This window comes from Pinus tabuliformis, chromosome 8 (genome assembly GCF_031772625.1).
Source record: "Pinus tabuliformis cultivar Carrire ecotype Pingquan chromosome 8, CPIR1, whole genome shotgun sequence".
NCBI lineage: Eukaryota > Viridiplantae > Streptophyta > Pinopsida > Pinales > Pinaceae > Pinus > Pinus tabuliformis.
In genome coordinates, this window is record NC_142294.1 from 1,252,998,728 (window position 1) to 1,253,024,277 (window position 25,550).

Consider the following 25,550-nt stretch of genomic DNA (forward strand, 5'->3'; position numbering starts at 1 on the left):
ATAGTTTTTCCTCCACACACAAGATAGCACTACAGAAGGTTTGTGCTTTACCCAAATGACAACACTGTCAGGTGCACTGAAGACATTGTAGGCTTGCTTATGCAATGGAAACATATCATATTTAATGACTCAAGCAAGCTCAGGAGGCAATCAAGAATTAAATTCTAAATCTTAAAAAAATGAACTTCTCAGAATCATGTTTATTTTGGCTTCCATTCTGTAAAATTTCAGACTCCAGTCACTATCTCTCTGGGTTTAGTATGGTTATAGGAGTGCAAAACCAATCTGTGACAGTTCCAACTATTGGCCTTCTAGGTTGGAGTTCCAACTGTTATTGTCTGCTAGAATTTTATAATTAATATTACAGAGGTAGAGTCAAGGTGCTTATGCACCAAAGTGCCAAAGTGTACTCTGCTTATGTAGAATAACAGTCAATAAATAGGAACTCATCTACAGTCATACAAGAGATCGCAATGTTCAGAGAGCCAAAAGATTTCTAAGCACCTTCCAAGCAAAAGCTTAGCACACTTATACATCTAATGGGCATTACCATCCATGGATCATTGCTTCAACCAAACTACAGTAGTCAAACTTTCAACCCATTAGGTATGGCAGTCATAAAAACACCAAGTAATGGCATGGCTTACCAAAGAACAATTGCACTGCCATGACAGGAGAATCATTTGGCATGTGTTCAGACACATCCAGAGTTAATAGAAAGATAGTTTCCTATTCAGATTCTGGTTCTTCTGAACCCTCCTCAGTGTCGTCATCATCATGATTTTTATCATCTTCTTCCCCTTCAATATCTTCTTCAGTGTCAGGGGCATTATCGTTATTTCTTCTAAGTCCATGAAGCTGCTTGAAATCAGGGGCAACAATATCAAGCATCTCATTCAAAGCTTGGTGCTCATAGCTTTGCCGAGAAGCTAACTTGGGAGGTGGAGAATTTTGACTTCCTGCCACTGCATCTTCAGGCACTGTGTGTTGACACTTCAAGCTACTTAATAGTAGATCTTGCCTGGACCTAATATTCTCACTTGCTGCTGCAATCTGACTAGCATCAAAATCTTGATTAATTCCTTCATCACTGATCCTTCCTGTCCCTGGCTTTCTGTCATCACTCCGAAGAGATTCATTGTCGCCAAGAACTGAACCAGCCGTACTGAATGCCCAACTACCAGCAACCTCTGATGCTAATAGATCAACTGTTACTATCGAATGCTTATCTCTCTTGTTTCTAGCATCTATCTCATCTCTATGCTGCTTACTGACAGGAGATTGACTCTGCCTCTCCCCATTTAACAAGTTTCCAATAGGATGGGATGTTCTCACCAAATGCTGGCCACTGTTATATGTATCAGGTAATCTTTTTGGTTCAGCACCAGTCCTGGTGTTTAATGTTTCCCCTTGATTTTCACCAGCTAAGTCTGTCCTCACCCATTCCATTAGAGCTTGTTCTTCATCTTCAAGTTGCATTGTTTCTCCTCCCAAACCCCCTTCACCATCTCTTACTTCATCATCCTCCTGAACCGTTTCTCTTAGATTCTTGTTTGATTTGGCAGGCTCATTCCCCATAGGATATGTACAAAACTCGATCCTTCTACATCCACTTGTGCTTTCAAGCAACTGAGCTGCATCTGCTTCTGCACCAAGGAATTTTAGTTTCCGATCATAATGCAATCTTTTTGGAATGGAATGGTGAACAAGAAGCCAAGGAATTACCATTCAAGTTCAATCAAGTATGGCTACAAGATAAATATTTAGTGGACCTGATTAAGATATCTTGGATGAGGCCTTTAGGGATAATGAAAAATAAAATGATGTATCAGGTCACTCAAAAACTGCACAGGCTAAAGTCAAAGGTTAAGACATGCATCATCAAGTGCAAGAAGACACTCTCTCGGGAGTTTTCTATTATAGATAAAGAGATTTCAGAATTGATGGACCCTACAAGGCCTAATTTCCTATCTGAACAAAGCAAAAATACAATATTGGAGCTCTCTAAATTATCAGGCAGAGGAATGGAGACAAAAAATAAAAATAACGCGGGTTTCTAGGGGAGATAATAATACTAAGTACTTTCATAAGATAGCTTCCAAAAGAAAAAATTCCAATACAATCTGGTATATTAGAAATATGGACAATATAATACTAACTACTCAGAAAGACATCCTACAGGAAGTTGTAAGCCATTTTAGTAATCATTGGATTGGCTGGGAATCACATTCTTCCTCCCCCAATCATCCAGTTTCTTCACAGGCATGAGCTGTTCACTCTTGCTGATATTGGCTGCCAACAATCTGTCATTTCCTCCTCTTCCAGTTGGCCACATGCTGAAAATTTGGCTCTTCTGATGGAGCTCAATGTCAAATGGGAAAATTACAGATCTCATCTCTATCACGCAGATATTGCTGTGTCTAAGAGGGCAGATAGGCATTCTTGGGGCGGTCTTTCTCATGGAGGAGAAATCTCTACCAAAGAAACATACAAGTACATATACAACATGCAAAGGTAGGGGAAGAAAATCAACCATATGAAAATTATGGTGAAGATCACACTTTCCTTGCTGATAATTTAAATCCTAAAAACACTTTTGAGGTCACAGAAATACAGTTCATTAAACTAATCCTATTTTCACAGACACTGAAAGTAAGGGAGCTGTAGACTTTCATGGTAATACACCTGGCACCTCAGCATTTCATTGTGAGTTTGAGTAGGAGTAATGTAACCCCCATGTTGCATTTTGATGTAGACCATGACTTTGTCCTTTCTTTCTTTTGCTTAAATATTTGGTTTTTCCTTTCTTTCCAAAGCATTGACATGACAAAACTACGGGAAATAATCCACTCTCTATTTTGAACTGGACTATTGAATATGTTGGATCTATGAGGGAGTACAAGTATAAAAAACTGTTGAAGTTACAGTACAAGGATCCAAAAGGCAGTCAACTATGCATCCAAATATGTTCAATGGAAGGACATACATTCAATATATGCTCCATAGAATATTCATAATTCCAACATAAAGTACAAAGTCAGGGGCCCTAAAATCCATTTTTCCTGATTTGATCCCATGTGAGGATCTTACGTCATCCAACTAGCCAAAGGAATTGAGGACCATGGGAAAACACCATTCATCTAGATTTTCTTCCAAATGGGATCCTAGTGGATGTCTTGATGACCAACTATAAGAGAGTAGGATTCCTTGAGAGTAAACATCCCTTTGGTTTGAGAACCTCACCAGAGTTTGTCTTCATCCTGAGCATTGGATATTTTTCATTTTTGAAGCTCATGAGCTAAAATAGGCCAGGGAGAGAAAGATGGATGTGATTGCCAATCTTCAACTGTTTTCCATTCCTTCCATAGCCTAGGGGATTGAATTAGTTTCTAAAATTATTCTACAGTAAGACCCTGATGCTTTGAAGTAAATGTTATTAAATCTCTAGGATTAACAATCCCTCAATTGTGGCATCTATTTCCAAGAATCTTTTGAGAATAATGTAGTCACTAGTGTGACCATTCCAGGTCTCTCAAAAAGCATGACTTTGAATTAAGGTCTAGTTGGCCTGTGGCAAATTTCATATGGAAGATCTTAGAGGATGCTTGGTTGCTTACAACTTTTTCAATTGAGAAGAGTGGCCATATTTCATATCCCATATTTGTTTCTAGAGTTCATCTCTAACCCGAAGTCAATCCCAACATAATTTCTCTCCCAATGCTTTGTTTAGGATCCCCAAGTCTCTCAATCCTAAAGCCCCACTCAATTTAGGATACAAAGCTTCTCTCGGGATTTATATCAAAATTTATGAAATATGGGCAACAACTACCATTAATAACTTACCTTTTGCAGTGACCACTATATTTATATCCCTCCAGACATGAATTCAAGATAGTTTTTGAACCCAAATTTTGACAAAATCATATCAATAGATAAGTATAACTATGCACCCAATCACAGGAGAAGAAACTATTTAAAAAACTAAAGCAACTACAACTGATACTGGAGTTTAAAAATTCTTTGACATCAATTATCAGACCATCATATGACTGGAGGTGTGTCCTTTGTGATGCCTAAGGTCTATTGTTAGACATACATTACTGGTTCTTGGTCCAATCATGTTGGTATTCAAGACCATAACCTTGATTTTCCTGCGATCCAAATAGGAGCATGCTTAGAGAATGTGCAACCCCAACAAGAAATCACAGAGTTTCATTCATTGTGGACACTTGTAATATTATGGCAAGACATATAAGATCAACAAATTACAGATCTCATCTCTATCACGCAGATATTGCTCTGTCTAAGAGGGCAGATAGGCATTCTTGGGGCAGTCTTTCTCATGGAGGAGAAATCTCTACCAAAGAAACATACAAGTACATATACAACATGCAAAGGTAGGGGAAGAAAATCAACCATATGAAAAGTATGGTGAAGATAACGCTTTCCTTGCTGATAATTTAAATCCAGAAAACACTATTGAGGTCACAGAAATACAGTTCATTAAACTAATCCTATTTTCACAGACACTGAAAGTAAGGGAGCTGTAGACTTTCATGGTAATACACTTGGCACCTCAGCATTTCATTGTGAGTTTGAGTAGGAATAACGTAACCCCCATGTTGCACTTTGATGTAGACCATGACTTTTTCCTTTCTTTCTTTTGCTTAAGTATTTGGTTTTTCCTTTCTTTCCAAAGCATTGACATGACAAAACTACGGGAAATAATCCACTCTCTATTTTGAACTGGACTATTGAATATGCTGGATCTATGAGGGAGTACAAGTATAAAAAACTGTTGAAGTTGCAGTACAACGATCCAAAAGGCAGTCAACTATGCATCCAAATATGTTCAATGGAAGGACATACATTCAATATATGCTCCATAGAATATTCATAATTCCAACATAAAGTACAAAGTCAGGGGCCCTAAAATCCATTTTTCCTGATTTGATCCCATGTGAGGATCTTACGTCATTCAACTAGCCAAAGGAATTGAGGACCATGGGAAAACACCATTCATCTAGATTTTCTTCCAAATGGGATCCTAGTGGATGTCTTGATGACCAACTATAAGAGAGTAGTATTCCTTGAGAGTAAACATCCCTTTGGTTTGAGAACCTCACCAGAGTTTGTCTTCATCCTGAGCATTGGATTATTTTCATTTTTGAAGCTCATGAGCTAAAATAGGCCAGGGAGAGAAAGATGGATGTGATTGCCAATCTTCAACTGTTTTCCATTCCTTCCATAGCCTAGGGGATTGAATCAGTTTCTAAAATTCTTCTACAGTAAGACCCTGATGCTTTGAAGTAAATGTTATTAAATCTCTAGGATTAACAATCCCTCAATTGTGGCATCTATTGCCAAGAATCTTTTGAGAATAATGTAGTCACTAGTGTGACCATTCCAGGTCTCTCAAAAAACATGACTTTGAATTAAGGTCTAGTTGGCCTGTGGCAAATTTCATATGGAAGATCTTAGAGGATGCTTGGTTGCTTGCAACTTTTTCAATTGAGAAGAGTGGCCATATTTCATATCCCATATTTGTTTCTAGAGTTCATCTTTAACCCGAAGTCAATCCCAACATAATTTCTCTCCCAATGCTTTGTTTAGGATCCCCAAGTCTCTCAATCCTAAAGCCCCACTCAATTTAGGATACAAAGCTTCTCTCAGGATTTATATCAAAATTTCTGAAATATGGGCAACAACTACCATTAATAACTTACCTTTTGCAGTGACCACTATCTTTATATCCCTCCAGACATGAATTCAAGATAGTTTTTGAACCCAAATTTTGACAAAATCATATCAATAGATAAGTATAACTATGCACCCAATCACAGGAGAAGAAACTATTTAAGAAACTAAAGCAACTACAACTGATACTGGAGTTTAAAAATTCTTTGACATCAATTATCAGACCATCATATGACTGGAGGTGTGTCCTTTGTGATGCCTAAGGTCTATTGTTAGACATACATTACTGGTTCTTGGTCCAATCATGTTGGTATTCAAGACCATAACCTTGATTTTCCTGCGATCCAAATAGGAGCATGCTTAGAGAATGTGCAACCCCAACAAGAAATCACAGAGTTTCATTCATTGTGGACACTTGTAATATTATGGCAAGACATATAAGATCAACAAATCAGAAAATCCACACACAAACAATAATTTGTTTGGGAGGCAAATCAACTATGAATTTTGTTAGCAAAGAAATTCTACACCTACAGTACATGAACAGTTTCAAGCAACCAAATAACAACCCATTTACAGTGGAAAATACCAAATAAATACCCAATCTAAGGTAATACCAAGTGTTTCATCTCTCATATGTGAGACAAGACACATCGACTCCAAAAACATGACAATAAGGATTTCAATTATTTTAGAATTTAGAAACCAGAACATCTACACGATACAAATTCAATCATACAACTAGTACTTACTAGTACTACATCAATGATGATCAAATGGCAAACACAAGAAGTTAGAACCACAAACTGTGTTCTTCTCATTAAGTCATAAAAATCAGAATGTAGAAAACATACAACATAGATATTGATTCAATGCTACTACAGATTGGAATGCCAATGGAAAATACAAAATAGCATGGACACTAGAACCATAGATGGAAGATTCTCATAGCCGATGACTATCAGTAGTCCTCCTCGATGCCATAATCATTAGAATTTGTGTATTACCATTGTTTTCTCACCCATCATCCTCCTTCTCTATACTTAATCCAATATATGAATTTGCTAGTGTGGAGAATGAACGCTCAAGAGGATAACCATCATCAAAAGTGACCAATTATAGCACTAGTCTAGAGGGAGTGCCCTGGGCTCTACACTGCACTAATGAAGAAGCCCTAGATGCGGGAGGAAAGGGAGATCTAGCATTGTGAAGGAAGCCCTAATGTTTCCCTATGGAGAAGCCCTAAATGCTGCCCTATGAAGAAGTAGTAATATGCAGCCATGGAAATGAAGGCAGAAACCCTGGCCGCAAGTCTAAGGACAAGAGATGCCCTAAACCTAGTCGCTACGCTGCCTAATGGAGATGGCACCTCAACATCGTCCTAGAAGAAGTGCTCTACACATGGAATGCCCTTGCTATCATGAAAGGAAAAGCCCTTATCCTATATGCAGTCATAAAAGGAAAATCCCTTATCCCATACGCAGTCATGAGTGAAATAGCAATCAGTGAAGGCAGTTGGGAAAGGACAAAAGGATCCATGGATTCCTCATCCCTCTTCAAATTCGCCAAGGGTAAAGTCGAAGTAGAGCATATCATCAAAATGGCGCAGCAGAAGCTTCTGATGGCCTACCTACATATCACTTCAATGGGAAGTCCGGATCTCAGGGTGAAAGGAAAGGCAGATTACAATAAGTTCGGCCATTATGCGAAGGAATGTACAAATGGAAAGGACACATCTATTGATGAAGATAACAATCATTCCAAGGACATATTCAATGATCGAAGGAATGATAGATAATGAAGGTCATCAAGGAAACGACTGACTCTTCAAAGAAAGCAAGGAACCCCAGGCCTACCCAACATAGAATTTCCTTAGCAGTAATACCTCACAGTTTCTCACAGATCTCCTGGCTGAAACCTCAGATAATCATTCTGGCAACTCCTCAGCACAGAATTGCACTGAAACCCTAGCGTCTACCCAATCTGGATTGCGTCAGCCTCTCCTTGCCCAGCGTTGGCCCTGCGTCAGCCTATCTAGGCCTGTGTCAACCCCAGGAGGCCCTATGTTAGCTCTCTAGGCCTCTACGTCAAATACGTTGGCCTCTCTGGGCCTCTGCATCAAATACGATGCCCTCTATGGCTTGAAGCAAATCACCCCGGGTTTGATATGAGAGGATTGATAATTTTCAGATGAAGCTGAGATTCACTAAGAGTGAAGCCAATCCAAACCATTGTTTGAAGATTGTGGATGATAGACCTCTCATACCGACACCTTCAAAGAACGACCTATTTCTGATAGGTGCAGACCCTCTCACTTGCAAAAGTAAGAGAGAGTTGGATTCCAGATGTGGAATGGTAAACTGCAAGACCGTGACTACCTCGAGGATCTTAACTTTCAGAAGTTATATTGTGATGATGCTAGACCAGATTTGGGAAATGCCTCTAAGTTTCATAAACTCATTTGCATTGATGTTCTTGGTGAACTTTTTTCCGTATATATGTTTTATAGTTAGCATGGTGAGCTCATATTTGGTTGAGCCTCACTAGATTGGTGCCAAGAACCTTTTGAGATATCTTTGGAGCACAATCTCTCATGGATTGAGATTCACTGCCTGAAATATGAAGCTGCATGATTATTCAAATGTTGACTGGGCAGGCTATGCGGAGGATCACTAGAGAACTTCTCAGTGCTAGTTCTCTTTGGATTCTGCTTTGATATCATGGATGAGCAAGAAGCAGAAGTCGATTGCTATAAGCACCGCCGAGACCGAATACATAGCTACGAGTATGATCTTGTGTGACGTTGCCTGGTTGTGGAAGCTCTTCAGTTCGTTGTTTGTACAAATGATGAATAACACTGTGATCCTCTGTGACAACCAGGGGGGATTCGATTGTTGAGAAATCCTGTATTCGATGATTGCTCCAGTAGATAGACATCAAATACTAACTTATCTAGAATATGGTAAGTCGATGAGTGAGAAGGCTCCATCGCATTGAGACTGATGTACAGGTTGCAAACATTTTGTCAAAGCCCAGGGGAAAGGTCAAATCTGTGACTTTCCCGAACAACCTGGAGTCGTTGAGAGACCTTCGTATAAGGGTCCTGCATGTTGCATGCATTGAGCTCTGGGAGATCTAAGGGGTTTGGGGTACTTACTGGAGCAACACACGACCATAGGGTGACTCACCCTCCCCTAATGGTGCACTGTGTACAAGATGAATAGCTTAGCCTTCCCTTGTAATACCCCAAGGTGACTTTGGGATAGGATGATTCATTCTCCTGTGAGCCAGGATGATTAGTTCTCCTGTGGGATAGATGATCAGTTCCCTTATCGAGGCATCCTACCCATGCAATCTGAGACTCATTGGAAGTACCTCTCATCTGATTAATGAGCAGGGAAATGGGGTTAGGGACCATAGTAGTACTATCGATGACAGCAAGATGTATGGTGCAATAGTGGTGCAACAGTATGGACAACAAGATGTATGATGCAGCAATGGTGCAGCAGAATGGACAACAAAATGTATGCTGCAACAATGGTGCAGCAGTATGGATAGCAAGAAGTTTGTTGCAGCAGTGGGACAACAATGCTACATGGTGCTGCAATGATACAACAATGGGACAGCAAAGGCAACTTGGTGCAGTATGGTGCAGCATATGTTACAAAAATGAGACAACAATGGTCAATGGCATATAGTGCACAACGGGACAGCAATGGTACAATGGTACAACATGGGACAACTAGTATTTAGTGTGGCAAATTCATGGTGTTGTTATGGTATGGCAAAGCACAATGAGACAACCATGACATAGTGCAGTAGTGGCACAACGGGACAGCCATGACATAGTGCAGCAGTGGCACAACAGGACAGTCTTGTCAAGAGGTGTAGGATTCATCTAAAGAGCCCTTTAGGACAGCCTTGGAGGAGCCCTAGTTGTTTTACAACATGCCCTAGCCACAAGCCTTATATGCTGTCCTAAAGGGATTAAATCACAGTGAAGAGAGGCACCTTTGATGTCCCAAAAGAAGGCTCTTCATCACAGCAAGGAGGCTTCCATGCACTGTCAAAGGAAGCTCCAAAAGAGCCCTAGCTGCAGTCTTCTATTCACATCTAAGAGGCAGTCAAAGGGAGCCTAAATGAACCCCTAATCCACAATAAGAAGTAGACTAAATACACAGTCCTAAAGGATGTATTTTAGGTGTTGTTCAAGTAAGGAGACCTAGCGCGTCTTAGCGGTAGTCTTAAAGCCCAACCGCATTGAAGGGAGAAGTCTCTACAACTGTCTTATGAGGAGGACCTATACGCTGTCAAAAGAGGTTCTAACTTTGAGTTTTCTTCCAAGTCTAGGTACTTGTCTATGATTTAGGGCACATATGCAAGCCTTGAAAGTGTGAGAATGTGCAAGAATAAACTCCTGGGATAAATACCCATTTGATTATAAGGACTTCTCTTACATTGATGTGAAAGTGTCAGCAAGGAAATTTGCAGATATCTTAACACAAAAACAAGCAATCACATTCCATTAAAATGCACTTAACTTTACATATGCCCAAAAGCAGAGGAAATAACTAAGCTAGAATCCGATCCAAGAAAATGCCCCATATTATCATCCTATGCTTAGTAACGCTTACAAGGAAATGGGTTGGGTATGTGTTTAAAGTCTGTACAATCAAAAATAAAGAATCTAAAGGTAGCCCCAACAATCTGAACAGGAAACAGGATATCAGTTTACCAAGTTAATCTAATAATGTAGCACATATGGACTCATCTTGATATTGCTGCCTTGAGTTTACAAGCTATTTCACTTGTCAAAGCGAAGGATATTCGATTATGTTTATACAATGGGCCAGTATCTTGAGCACTGAGGAATCAGATGAACGCAGCTGATTTTATCTCTCTAGAGGTAGCACTGGTGTATTCTAGCTGTGTAAATGTCATTTAATGAGGTTGCAACTTTTTACATATTACAAAAAAACGTGAATAAATGGCAAGATCATAAACAACCACACAAACGGCAACTGTTTTCCATTGAGAAGAATCTATATACCCCTCAATTTCCTGCAAGGCAAGGACATGGATTGAAAAGAATATATATACTCTTCTCAAAATATTCCTAGTTCTCCAAGTTGCAACCGAGCCTCAAGAACTCAACGGTTGCAAAGCATTGAAACCCATATTCTTGTACTCTGGTTTCCGTCATATGATTAAGACAATAAAAAAACTACACAAACATATGCATCCTATTGATAAAATAGGTATACCCCTATCAAGGTCTTGCAATGCAAGATCGGCTAGATTCAACCAGTTTTGGGTGTTGGTGTAGATATCCGTATACTACTCAGCCACAACCAGTATTTTCTCCTTCATCGTTGTCTTAGCAAGTGCAAAAGTGCCAAGAACAAAATTTTTATGATTTTTTTGAAGTCCAATAGTCCCAGGTGTTTTAATATAATTTTAACCCTGAGATGACAGGTTATGACGAAATCTGCAACGACTGGGAATCCAGTAGGGTATACGATGGGATGTGATGATTCTCGCTGGAGTGGGAGGAAGCTGCTATGGTCCCTGTCTCTAATTTTGCCTGCAGTTTCTACACCCTATCTTCAAGGAGCTATTTTTTAAGAAAACAAAGAGAAAGCTAAAACACATACCTGTTTTGGGCAAAAACTATGGAAGATCGGCCTCAGAGAAGAAATAGTAGTAAATGCAGAGCTGGTAAACCTGTCTTGGCTATTTCTCCTCAAAGCACACTGATCTGTCTGCTCAAAAGTTTTCCAAATCGTTGAATACCAAATATTATAGAGCCCACCTTGCCAAATATCATATAATAATATAAGACAGTTGGTTCAGAAAATAAGCTTTCCACTGGGTGTGAACCCTGACAGCCACACCTTAATCAATCGTTGGAAGAGAATGTTCAGGCGGTGGGACTTCGAGACAAGGAGAAACGAACAGCTGATTGGCGCCAAGCCCAAATTTTCCCACAAAATTTTAAATTTTCTCACAGAAATGTTTGAAAATTCTACTTCATAATATTTTTTTAAAGGTTCATTTGCCAACAGTTCTATTAATTGAATTTTCCCATAAAATTGTTTGAAAATTCTTCATCATAATAATTTTTTAAATGTTGATTTGCCAGCAGTTCTATTAATTTCTCCATTTATTTTATTAATACAAACCATATAATATTAACTAACCTGTGCATCCTATAAATTATATAAACATACATTTACATTTTATAAACCATTCATTTTAGAGGCACCGGGAAGTGGTTTTGTATAATGTGCATAGTTTATGTTATTGCTAAACCTTAAAAACCATTCATAGGCCTTAAGATGATAATGGTGTTTCTTCTTAGATGATGTCCAAGGCCCCAACAAAATTCATCCTTGTTGGGAAAATCCTCACATTAACACCCATACAAAATTTATATACCTATGGTTTATAATGCTGGTAAATAATGCTCCTCATCACCTAATTGTGCAAAAAGCCCCAACTAACCTAGTCTAGGTTAGATGTCCTCGATATTAACATATTATCCTACATTATCTATTAGCTCATGGAGATAGAGGGTTCAAGGACTCTCACTTGATGGTTGGGGACTATAGTCCATCAAGAGGTCAAATGTCAGGCTAACTGTATTAAGGACACCTCAAGGTCAACCAACACGAATGCAATGTATTAGTTGTTCGTTATCGACCTATCAAAATGTCACAATATTGGGTAGTAGACATCAGTAAGTAGGACACTAGTCACCAACAAGAAACCTTGATAACGATAGAGTAATGATGTCATGAGTGGATGTGGACCCGAGGATATCGCATGTCAATTGTGTGGCAGTTGATTTGACATGCTAACATCTCATTATGATGTGGCACCAATGTGGGTCTAGATGACATGGCATACCAATGTGGCAAGTGATGTGGCATGTTGACATGGCAATGGAAGGTTGACTTGGCACCGAGGTGTTGTATAGGTGGTAACCATATAGTGACGACGTGGATGTTGGGCGTTTGGATGTTAAGATATCAACTAATTAGTATCAATGACACTCTCTAGCCTCTTCCTGAGGGCCCAGTGGCTTGATAGCTCAACCATTGGCCTTTCAACATATCGGGTAATGAGAAATTAGGGCTTCAATCTACAAGCTCGTATGTATGTTAAGTGTCGAGTATCGAGACAGTAAGTATGTATAGAGCATTAAGGAAAATCATGTGTTTCGTGTGAATTTGGGCAAGCTTAGAAGTCGGGTTGCAAACTGCTACAAATGTCCTTATTTTTCTACAAGAAACAGTGTAATGTGAAGGTGAATATGCTAAACGTGATATTGGATGGCAATGATGCTAAGGAGAAGTTGGAAAATTGAAAAGTGCACCTATCCAAGATGTAAACTTCATTATTAAAGATTTGTAAAGGAGTAGCTGGTTAGATCTTTCATCTTACCTAAATCTATCATTAGCTTTCCACATTCCATTAATAACTCGTTCTGTTTCTTCCTGCCCCTTTTCTTTCCTGGAATTCTGGGAGCTAATCTTGGTGTGTTTTTCATGGTTTTCACACCTTCATTGCCTTACCTTTCACTTTTTCCTTGTTTGTCCAGCCCTATAGCCTGAGTTTTCCATAGGAACAGCTGTTGTACCCTATTAAAATCTTCTGGCGGTAAAAAGTCTACCCCACTCATGGTCCCCTGTTTCAAGAATCCTTCCAGATCTAGGTGTTCCCTGTCAAGAATCTCTTGTAGTTCATGATCTTCCATTTCCATCTCACTCTGGGTCATTTCTTGGTCCATCTTTGGTTCTGCATCGCTCATCATAGTCTCTTTCTATTTGATACTATCATGTGTTTAAGTTGTGTCTTCCTCTTTCTCCTTTTCCCCTGGGCTTCTTTCCATTACCTTATTTACCTTTCTTATCTCTTCTTCTTCTTCGAGAACTTGGAACCTATTTAGATTAGTCTGTGGTCCTTCTATCTGCTGCTGCTTTAGCCCCCTCCTGCCCCCTTTTCCTTTATGAACCACTTTGTGAAAGCCTTTAGTATCTTTCTTTGTGTTCGCCTTACTTTTGTTCTCTATTTTGCTGAGAGGGCAGTTTCTAAATAGGTGCCCATGCTCATGGAATTTTCGACATCTGAAAGGAATATGTTCATATACCTTCTAGAGGAGCTTCCCCTGTCATTCCTCGCCCATCACAGGGGATCGCAACAGCACATGCCACCCCAATAAAAGCAGGGATGAAGGGGCTCGGTTCGTCTTCGCCTCCATTGACTAGGGCTTGGGCCGCAGCAGCAGCCGCTCAGGTCTCGGGTACCGCTCTTAACCCTTCCTCCTTTTCATTTGGTATCTCCTCTTCTTTGGTTATATCAAATGCATCGTGCACCATGGCTCACTGCACTATATCGTCCTCCCCCCATGATAGCCTCCACTGCCCCTCCAACTCTGCCAGCCTCATCCTCATCCTCCTCGATGTCTTCCCCCAAGCATTCCACCTCCCGCCCTTATTCTCTGCGTCCCCGCACTCACAATGCGGATGCCGCTGGACCTCAGGTCGGCTTGGGTATTGTTTCCCTGGGAATGGGACCTCTGTCCTCCAGAGGTAGGAAATTTGATCTGTCAAAAGCTATCAGGCGAGCTGGGGTGGAGGTCGCATCTAGTCGACAATCCACTCTTGAAGGGGTCCTTAGAGCACCCTTAACCCCTCGAAGGGTTCCCCCGTGACAAGCTTATCTTTCAACTGTCGGGGTCTGGCTAGTGCCCCCAAAAAACTAGCCCTTCAGAGACTCTTTGAGGTTGAACAGCCTGATATTATTCTCCTCCAAGAGACTCTTGGTTCGGCCGAGGCTATCTCTCAATCCTTACATTCTCTGGCACCAAAATGGAAGTTTTTGGCAATTGATGCTATCGGGCGATCTGGGGGACTGGCGCTCGAATATAACCCTAGGAACATCAGGGTTGATGCCTCCTGGGGTGGAAATGGATTATTGGGAATGGATACTTTCTCTATGGAACTCGGTCAAGCCCTATGAATTGTGAATATATATGGCCCTTGCCACTAGAGAGAGTCGTTTTGGAGGCACCTCCTAAATCTTACTTTAATGGCATCTGACCACAGCATCCTGGGGGGAGATCTAAATTTTTCCTTGGGCTTCAGCGAACCCTGGGGTTCTTTGGTTTAGGTGGATGCCATCACCGAGTTCATGAAAAATACCTTGGAACAGACAGACTTTATTGATGTCCCTATGCAGAAACCCATGCCTACTTGGAGGAATAGAAGGGTGGGCGCAACAGCTTTGGTTCGCAGACTGGACATATTTCTACTGAAAGGCCCCCTGCTTCATCATTTACATCACTATAAACAATGGGTTGGATCGGGGGGTATATCTGATCACTCCCCAATACTGTTGGAGATTCTTGGCCCTCATCGAAAGCCTAAAGCCCCATTCAAATTCAACCATTCGTGGCTACAGGACCAAGACTTCATGAAATTGGTCACAGATTTCTGGAAGGCACACTCTATCGACAAAGAAGCATCACTGGCGAAGGGGTTTTGTAAAAACCTTACAGAGCTGATTCGAAGAATCTAGTCATTATCTGGGCCAAGGAGAAAAACGTTAAGGATACTGCCCAGCTCACACATATTGAAGCAGAGTTAAGCTCTCTCTTAGATGAATGGAATTTGGGATTTAACACTAGAGCAGATAAGGCCCGATTGATTGAGCTGGAAAACCAGAAGACAAATATTTTCATACTAAGGGAAGAATCTCTTAGATTGAGAAGTAGAGCAATCTGGCTGAAAGCAGGGGATGAAAACTCAAGGTTCTTTCATAATTATGCAAAGGGAAGGAAAGTGGCAAATACTATTTGGAATCTCCCTCTACCAGAAGGGGGCCTCGCAGACTCCTTCAACAAGCTCTCCCAGCTTGGAACATCTCATTTTAGAAGCATTTACAGAAGCACACCAGGCACAAATTTGGCAGAGATCATTAATGTGGCTAATCATTTCCCTAGATTTGTAAACGAGGAGGACTCGATTGATCTTACGGCTCCTGTCACTATGGAGGAACTAGAGAGCACTTTAAAATGGTTCAAAAAAGACAAGAGCCTTGGGCTGGATGGTTGGACTATTGAATTCTATTTAGCCTTTTTTGACTTGCTGGGACAGGACCTACTCAGGGTGGTAGAGGAAAGCAGAACATCTAGGTGTCTATATCATGCTATAAACTCTACGTTCATTTCCCTTATCCCTAAAACTGACTCCTCATCCTCGTTTGATGACTTTCGCCCCATATCCTTGTGTAATGTCCTTTACAAGATTATATCCAAGATCATTGCAAACCGGCTCAAACCCATTCTGTCTAAACACATTGCACCCCAGCAATTTGCCTTCCTTGAGAATAGACAGATCCATGAAGCCATTGGATCTGCCCAGGAAGCTCTTCATTCCATCTGGTCCAAGCACCTCAAATGTATTCTCCTAAAGATTGACCTCTCTAAATCCTTCGATCGGGTCAGCTGGCTATATATTAAAATGCTGCTCATACATCTGGGCTTCCCTCTCCCTCTCATCAACTGGATCATGGCATGTATCACCACACCCTCTACAATATTCTTATAAATGGATCTGCCTCACATTTTTTTCATTCCGAAAGGGGACTCCGACAAGGTTGCCCCCTATCTCCCCTATTATTCCTCATGGTTATGGAAGGCCTAAGTCGCTTAATCATTTTTGCAAAAAGGGAAGGATCTCTCAGTGGGCTCAAGATCACGGATGAGTGTTACCTCACACACCTGCTGTTCGTGGATGATGTACTCGTCCTATTGGATGGTAGCATCAGGGACTCACTATAGCATACTTTTTTTTTGAACAACAGGGTCATATGATTTTTCTCTCGTGGTAAAATAAATGTGAGAATTAACATGAGGACCTACGCATTGTTATTAGGACCATATTACCATTTCCCCGCATTACCCATAGGAGGAGGTGGAGAATCTTGTACAACCATTTGTTGTTATGGCAACACTTTTGATGGATTTTACTCATTTTTAACAAGATTTATTATTTCTTTTTGACTAAAGTTGAAAAGTGGAAATACAAAATATTTGATAAATGAGTAAATATTATTTCAAGGGTGTTACCAAGCATATTGCTTGAGGTTGTCTATGAGACAAGTATATATTACTAGAAGAATAGAGATTGAAAGATAAAAAGTGTAGCAATAGGCATCAACATATAACATGAAAAATTTCAAACACTTTTCAATAGGAATTAACCACTAAAGGGAAATAAACATTGTCCATACAACATACGTGGGGAAAATATTTGCTTTGTAGGTGTTGTATTGAAGTGGCTTGGGAGCTTATACATGGACCATGACCATTATCTTACACCTCTTTTAGGCCCTCAGGGACTAGTTTTCATTCTTGAAAAATGTTCAAGGGCCTAAGAACCATCCCTTAGATGGTCTCCATGAGTACCACTAGGCCAACTATTCACCTTAGAGGCATTGGAGGGTGGTTTTGTACCATGTGCATAGTCTATATTATTACTAAGCCTTAAAAACCACTCGTACTAGACCCTAGAATGATAATGGTGTTTCTCCTTAGATGATATCCAAGGACCCAAACAAAGCCATCCTTGTCGGGCAAAATTATCCTCACATTAACACCCATACACCATCTATATACCTATGGTTTATAATGATGGAAAATAGTGCTCCCCATCACTTAATTGTGCAAAAATCCCCAACTAACCTAGATTCCATGTCAAACATGTCCTCGATATTAGCATATCACCCTCCATTATCCATTAGCTCATGGAGATAGAGGGTTCAAGGACTCTCACTTGATGGTTGGGGACTATAGTCCATCGAGAGGTCAAATTTCGGGCTAACTGTGTTAAGGACACCTTGAGGTCAACCAACACTAATGCAATGTATTAGTTGTTGGTACATCAACCTATCAAAATGGCACAATACTGGGTAGTAGACATTAGTAAGTAGGACACTAGTCACGAACAAGAAACCTTGGTATCAATAGAATAATGATGTGGTGAGTGGACGTGGATCTGGGGATACAACAGTCAATTGTGTGGCAGTTGATTTGACATGCTAACGTCTCATTATGATGTGGCACCAATGTGGGTCTAGATGACATGGCATACCAATGTGGTAAGTGATGTGGCACCAATGTGGGTCTAGATGACATGGCATACCAATGCGGTAAGTGATGTGGCTTGTTGACATGGCAATGGAAGGTTGACTAGGCACCGAGGTGATGTATAGGTGGTAACCATATAGCGATGACATGGATGTTGGGCTTTTGGATGTTAATATATCAACTAATTAGTATCAATGACACTCTTTAGCCTCTTCTGAGGGCCTGATCGCTTGATAGCCCGACCATTGGCCTTTCAAGATATCGAGTATTGAGACATTAGGGCTTCAATATACAAGCTCGTCTGTATGTTAGGTATCGAGTATCGAGATAGTAAGTATGTATAGAGCATTAAGTGTCCTGGGGGGATAGCAGCTTAGTGATCTGGCAGATGGATAAGGTAGATAATGGAAAGGTAATTGTGTTAATTGATGACCCATTGTTTGGTTATGTGAAGACCGAGTAAGCAAGTTTTAAACTAATGTGATATTTCCCAAGTGGTCGATAGTGGATATAATAGCCAAATTAATTGAATAGGTAAGCTAAAATGAACATTATTGTTTATATCATTGCTAAAATGAACATGGCCTAATTATTCAATATCTCTTGTAATGGAACCAAATTTATGTATCACATGAATAGTTATAGGTAAGAATTCTTATAAATTATCTTGATTACTATGTCACATATTCAAATCTTTCATTTCACTAATAGTTTCATCATCTGTAATAGATCAAATAACTATGACTTTAGGAAACACTTTTGATGGATTTTACTCATTGTTAACTAAATTTATTATTTCTTTGTCACTGAAGTTGAAAAGTGGAAATACAAAATATTTAATAAACTAGAGTAAATATTATTTCAAGGGTGTTACCAAACTTATTGCATGAGGTTTTATATGAGACAAGTATATACTGCTAGAAAAATAAAGAAAAAAAATAATTAACAAATTCTTAAATTCCTTATTTGTATTAAAAAAAAAATCTCTAATTTTAATTTTTTTAATAATTACTAAATTGTGTGTTTGAAGTAATTCCTTATTTGAAATAAGGAAAAAATTTTTTTTTTTTGTTTTTTTTTTTTAATAATTACTAAATTTATTATTTAACATAAATAAAAAAATTGAAAAATCTGTTTTTTTTTCTTTTAATAATTACTAAATATATTATTTAACATTAAAAAAAATAAAAAATAAAAAATAGATTTTTCATTACATGAGAATTGAACTTTTACTTATAATTTGATCGAATACTATTTTTTCCGTATAAAAAATATACATGTTTTTCTAAAATTTGAAAATTTTCATTCATATACTCCATATCTATCTACATGCACGTTTTTGTCAGTAAATATAAGCTATTAAATTTGGTGAAAGTAGTTAGTGAACTAGGTAAAAGTAGTTAGTAAACTAAGTATTGATTACCACTCCATCTGATATCTAATCTGATGTCATCAGACAGTTCGGGCTGTAATGAATTAATAAATATGCAGTTCTCAGCTGTTAAATTTACTTCCATTAATGCACCCAGCCATTCTTCACAAGCACGATATTTACATACAGGATTACTTCCATTAATGCACCCAGCGATTCGTTAAAAGCACGGAAATTTACAAATTCTCAAGCACGATATTTACATACAGGATTCTGTCTGATCTTCAGAAGAACAAATCTTCAAAAGCAGCACAAATTTTTGGTTCAGAATGCAAAATACAGGTTTTTTCCTACTTCTGATTGTAATTTTGATTACCTGTGCACTTTTTTTAAACAGTTTTTGCCATGTGTTTTTAATATACTCTCTTTTTCTGTTAATGAAAAATACTTTTACACAGAATTTGTTCATCCTGGCTGTAAGTATTTGCAATTTTCTTAGTTGATATAGGTTTGATCGCTTTCTTTAGTCCTATTAGTTGATACGCATGCAAATAGCCTCCCAGATTGTGCAGTTTAGAAAGACTGGGCAATGAGACAGGATTTGGAATCACTACGGGCTTGATTTTGTACTGTACTGTAGGGAGGAAATGCAAAACCCTTCCGAAATTGCCAAGAACATAGTTATGCCCTGATAGAAGCGAGGTGCTTTATATCCCAGGTGAGTTAGGCGCTGTTCCATCAGTACTTAGTGTTTTGTGCAAAAATGTCTGCATGCCAAAGTTGATTGAATACAGACTTTGTATTCGGTTTGCGTCATACTGACAGCAGCCTAGGCCCATTTAAACATGTGCTTTAATATGCATCTCTATGTTGCAAAGGTCGAGAATGCATATCTTGAGTTAAATTAGATGGATGATGTGTTGGATATTAAAATTCAAGATACGAAACTCTTATTTTAGTGACCTCGAGGTGCATGTTGGACACGGCTTAGATAGGTTTTGTTTTAGTTATAAAAATACAAGGAACAACAACACACCATACAAAATATGTGCATGTTGCACGATACAAAATATTCCTTCTACGGCAAGGCCCCTACTGCTGAGAACTGACAATGGCACTTGTAAATAATGTGCAAGGGCCTTCACCAATTTCTCTTTAAATCGCTCTGTACCCACGAGAAAGAATATGGAATTTCCGTGCGTTCTGCCATTTTAAGCAATTTTTTTGCACAAACCTAACATATATGGAACTAGAAGTAAAGCTGATATGCTTTGTAAAATGATCCTGCTATTCGAAGAAGCAAAAGAGAACCCTGAGGCAGCAATGTTGTTGTTTCAAGTGGGTGTTGGCACACATGAAACATGGTCTTTTTGATGATTTATTATTTTCTAATAGCGTACTGCAGGAAGTGGGAAATGCTTCCCAGCACATGTTGATCTTCTGACAAGGCACACATATATGCAAAAGTTCCTTTGGTATCTGGTTTGGAAAATCAACCTTTCATTTTAAAGCCACTCATTCCATTTTTTCCCTCCCAATTGAGCATGATCGTCTTCTGATCTGGGAATAGTCAACTCATGTTTTTAATTTGTGTTTTATCAACAGATTCATTGGTAAGTCCCTTGGTTTTTTCTTGCTCCCTGCTATTGTTTATAGGGACATGATTTTCCTTGTTGCTACTTTGGAAATTTCCTTCTGATTGTTAGTGTCTCCGTTGATTGTAAGCAAATTTTACTCAGCCTTCAACTTGGCTTGTGGGGGCTTGGTTGGTGCCAAACTGGCCTAAACAGTCCTGAACAATCTGAATAAAAAAATGAGTCATTTGATCTGAATTGTCCTGAATCAATTCAAGTCACTGAATTTGAGTTGATCTGAGGCAGGGTCAAAACCTGAGATTATAGGTGATTGAGTCAAAATCTGAGTAGTTTTAAAACTATGTCTGTAGGTGCATTTTTTAGTGTCTTCATATGACATAAATCTATGCTTTTGGTCTACCATAAAAGCATTTCCTAATTTACCATAGCAATGGGTGTCGAAGTGAGCAAGCCTCTTAAACTTCGACACCCAAGTTTAGAGATTGAAATTGAAACTTCTGTCAGTGTCCACGAAACACCAAAATAGGTCAAAGGGATTGATGACTAAAAGTCAGCCAGTAGGACAACAAATAGTTAACTCCTCTGTTTCACCCATAGATCCAATTTAAGGCATTGTTCTTATTGATTGGGTGAGGTATTCTAAAGGAATCTTCTCATAGCCATCAAGGAGGTAGCTGGGCTTAAAGAGTGGGGATTTGGGTGACAGCAGCACTCATCCATAATACTGAAGGAAAAGATACGAGATTTAGAGATTATAAATGTTTTACTGTCAGAAGAGATTATAATTTTTCGCTTTCTTCCTTCTCTTGATTAAAATGTCTCTCCCCTGTAGGGGTCTATACCAGAGGCTCTTCTATTTATCTAGCTAGGAAGTCGAAGTCCAGTCACAACCTTTTTATAAACCTTTCATCCGGGCAAGGAACCAATTCTGTTGTAAGGGTGGTCCATTGCTTATATAATTTTTTGCTTTGCTGTATTGTCACACGGAAAGAGTCGTTAGTGCGGACACAACCGACCTCCCTAGAAGCCTAAGACTTTCTAATGACAAACAAGACAAATAAGAGCAATCCTTCACTAAATATGCCTTTACAATATGAGAAATCAAGTGTTTAGATCCTACCTGTAATCCAACGCTGTTGTAGTAGTCCAGCTTCGTTGATCCGGATGAGCTCCTCCTTCCCTTCGAAACCTGCATTCACTAACAATCAAACGATTAAATAGCACCTGAATATCACATAAAATAAAACATATTTAACATATAGACCAAGGAGTATATGAAACAACTCATAAATAACAAATTGTTGAGAAGAATGGACTAATTTGTATTAAGAGGTAACAAAAGGAACCATTACAACCTGAGCCTTGGTGTTGTGCAAGTCCCTCCCAGGGTCCACAAGAGTTCTCCTTTACTCTAATCAGCTCACCACTTCCAAATGAAACAAGCAAAGATGGTAATCTCTCCTCACAAGCTTCTACAAGGAAGTCCTAATTCCAGCAGCATCTACCCTTAGGAATGTTCAGCTTTCAACCTCCTCTCCCTTTGGCCCAATGCCTGTATTTATAGTGCTCAAGAGGAAGTTAATCAGGTCCACCATCAATGGGATAATCCCCTCTTTGGATGGGATAGCTCCTCTCTTGATGGGATAAGTTCCTCTTTCATAGGGGTACATGAACCATCTGGAGGCGCTCAATACACGTCGAACAACCTTCTAGAATGCTCTAGAAATGACCACAAGTAACTTTTTAAAGATGAAAGTTGCGCCTTTTGACCTTTACAGGGGTACGCACCTGCCCCTTTACATACAGAGCGTACAAGTACGTAGGTATTGTGAACTTGGGTTGCGTACCCGCAGGTAAGGCTAAGAGAAACTGCGTACCAGAGATAATTGACTTTAAATGACTTTTCTCTCTTTCTTGAAGTTTGACATGGAGAGCATAGGCATAAGACTTGCCCAGGAGGATAGCATGACTGTTGATAGAGCCATACTAACTGTAAAGAGCCATGGTGACATTTTTTAGTGTAACAGATTGCCCCCTAAAGTGCGAAGCCTGTAGTAGATTAGGGTTTTTATGATCTAGGAAGGGTGAAGTACTTTATCATTTCAAGGAGTATCTTGCGGAGGACCTGGTCAGAACCTGCAAATATTCAACACAAAATACATATATAAGATGATATCATTGCTGAGATAGGCATTCCCATACTCAGATTGAAAACTTTAACTAACAATCTAACTACTGCTCTGATACAAGAATGATTTTGCAGTACATCACAATCATAGACTTTTGTAGACACAGTATGGACGCAACCATCTGTTTATGATTAGTCTACTATATAATGAATACAAAACTCCTCACAGCCTGGATGGTGGAAACTAGATCCAGGGTCTTCATTTCTACTTCCCGAATTGGTACGATTCTATCCATGCGAATAAATGAGTTGATGTCGAGCATGGTAGAAACCACTTGATTACCAGTCAATGATGTAAACTGTTAACAAGTGTGGGAGAGACCACCAGTGATGTCAATGGTTCTCAAAGTACCCAGTACAATCCATGAAATGTGAATAAATGAGTTGATGTCGAACACGTCAGGGAATCCTTTGATCGAAAGTCAATGATGTAAACTGTCGTCAAAGGCGAGAAACCTGCCATTGATGCATGCAGACTTCAAGGTACTGTCGATTTCTAAGTCATCTTTCCAGATAATGTGCTGATGTTGATAGAAAGCGACCCGTTGTAGGAAAGCCCACAACACGAAATCATTGTTCAAGTTGAAGAAATGTTGTTGTAAGGACTAACTCAGGGATGGTCAAATGGATGACAAGTATTTTGCATATGAATGGTTTATTTGCAGAGACCTCTTGAACACATAACGACACGATAGATGGTTTGGTGACGATTGACCCAAAGTTAATACTCGGAAATGGTTGAAGACTTTCAAAGTGGTTTGATCAACTTTTAAGGCAAAGGATTTCCCAACCCAGGTGAACGGAAAGTGTCGTGTTCAAGAGCGGTGATAAGGTTCTTCTGTAACAAAGGATGACAAATCGGTTCATTCTTCTCTCTTTTCCCCCACCATTTCTGGCAAGTACCTCTTTATTTTTAACAAGCTTGAGGAGGATAACATATGCTTGATTATAAGCTCATCCTTCGGATGAGTCCAACCTAGTTTTGATTCGAACCCTAGGAAGGAGTGGTTCGTTCCTGTTTGTAATTGAACAGGTCCTTTACTGTAAAATTTTAACGAGCCCAGTATAGGAGAAACTCGGCGTTTTTCAATTTTAGAGAGTTTGAAAAACTTAAGAAGACTCCAGGTTGAACTTTTTCGTAAATTTGTGTCCCCCAAGCCCGAAAAAGTATAAAATAATAACTGGGAGAACCGCTTGATCTTGCGACCAAGGAGTACTTTTATGATTAGTGTCTCTGACCTGAAAAGTAAAAAGCAATCAAGGACACGTCGTTTTATTTCCGTATCGAGTTTGAAACGACAAAAACCCGGCAATCTTTTCCTGTTTTTACGGTCAGAAAAGGGCTATAAGGGGACCGTCTTTTAATTCCGTTTTAACGAGTGTAAAAGAAACGCTCGACAATCTTTTCATGTTTTAGGAGTTAGAAAAGGGCTTAAAAGATGACTCTGATGTTTCACTTTTTCGTAGGTTTTAACGAGTTCGAAAAAATGATAAAAATGTACTCATGGTTTTCATTTTCTCATAAGTTTTAATGAGTTTGAAAAAAAGATAAAAATGTACTCATATGGCCGACTTTCAATTTAATTTACGAGTAGGAAAAGACGGAAAGAACTCGGCATTTTCATTTGTTTTACGAGAAAGAAAAATAGCAAAATAATCTCGAGATTTTCATGAGTTTAACGAGTCTTGAAAATAACTGAAATTGACTCGAGATAGGTTTCATTTTTACAAAAGCTTGAAACAGAGAAAAACTATGCTTCAGAGTAGTTTCATTTTTACACAAGCTTGAAACAGAGAGGAAACTGTGCTTGAAAATAGTTTCATTTTTACACAAGCTTGAAACAGAGATAAAACTGTGCTTGATGCCCCCCAAGCATAACTGCTAGAGCGCATGCCCCTCCAACTTCATTTCATTCAATCAGTTGGATGAAATGAAGGTTGAGTTACGAGATCATTTGAAAGACTCGACCTAAAACTATAAGAAAACTATGCAAAAAACTGAAATAACTAACCTAAACATACAACTTAACATTTATGAGATCTAGTCAAAATCTCGACTCAAGTAGAGGAGGATTTGTTTCATTTTTTAACGAGCTTGACACAGGAAAAGAACTATGCTCGGATTCGGTTTCATGTTTACGCAAGCGTGAAACGAAAAACTATGCTTGTTATAAGTTCACATGCCCCCAGCATAGTGACGCAAAACGAGGTACATGCCCCCCAAGCTTCATTGCATTCAATGAGGTGGATGGAATGAAGCTTTACTTTCAAGATATTGGAAAGACTTGAGGGACTTGTTTCATTTTTTAGTGAGGTTGACACAGGAAAAGAACTATCCTCAAAACCCTTGTTTCATTTTTTAAACGAGCTTGACACAAGATAAGGAACTATGCTCAAAACCCTTGTTTCATTTTTTAAACGAGCTTGACACAAGATAAGGAACTATGCTCATAACTACTTTCTACAATCTACCTAACAAAAACTCTACTCTAAAAACCTTGATTCATTTTTTAACGAGCTTGACACAAGACAAGGAACTATGCT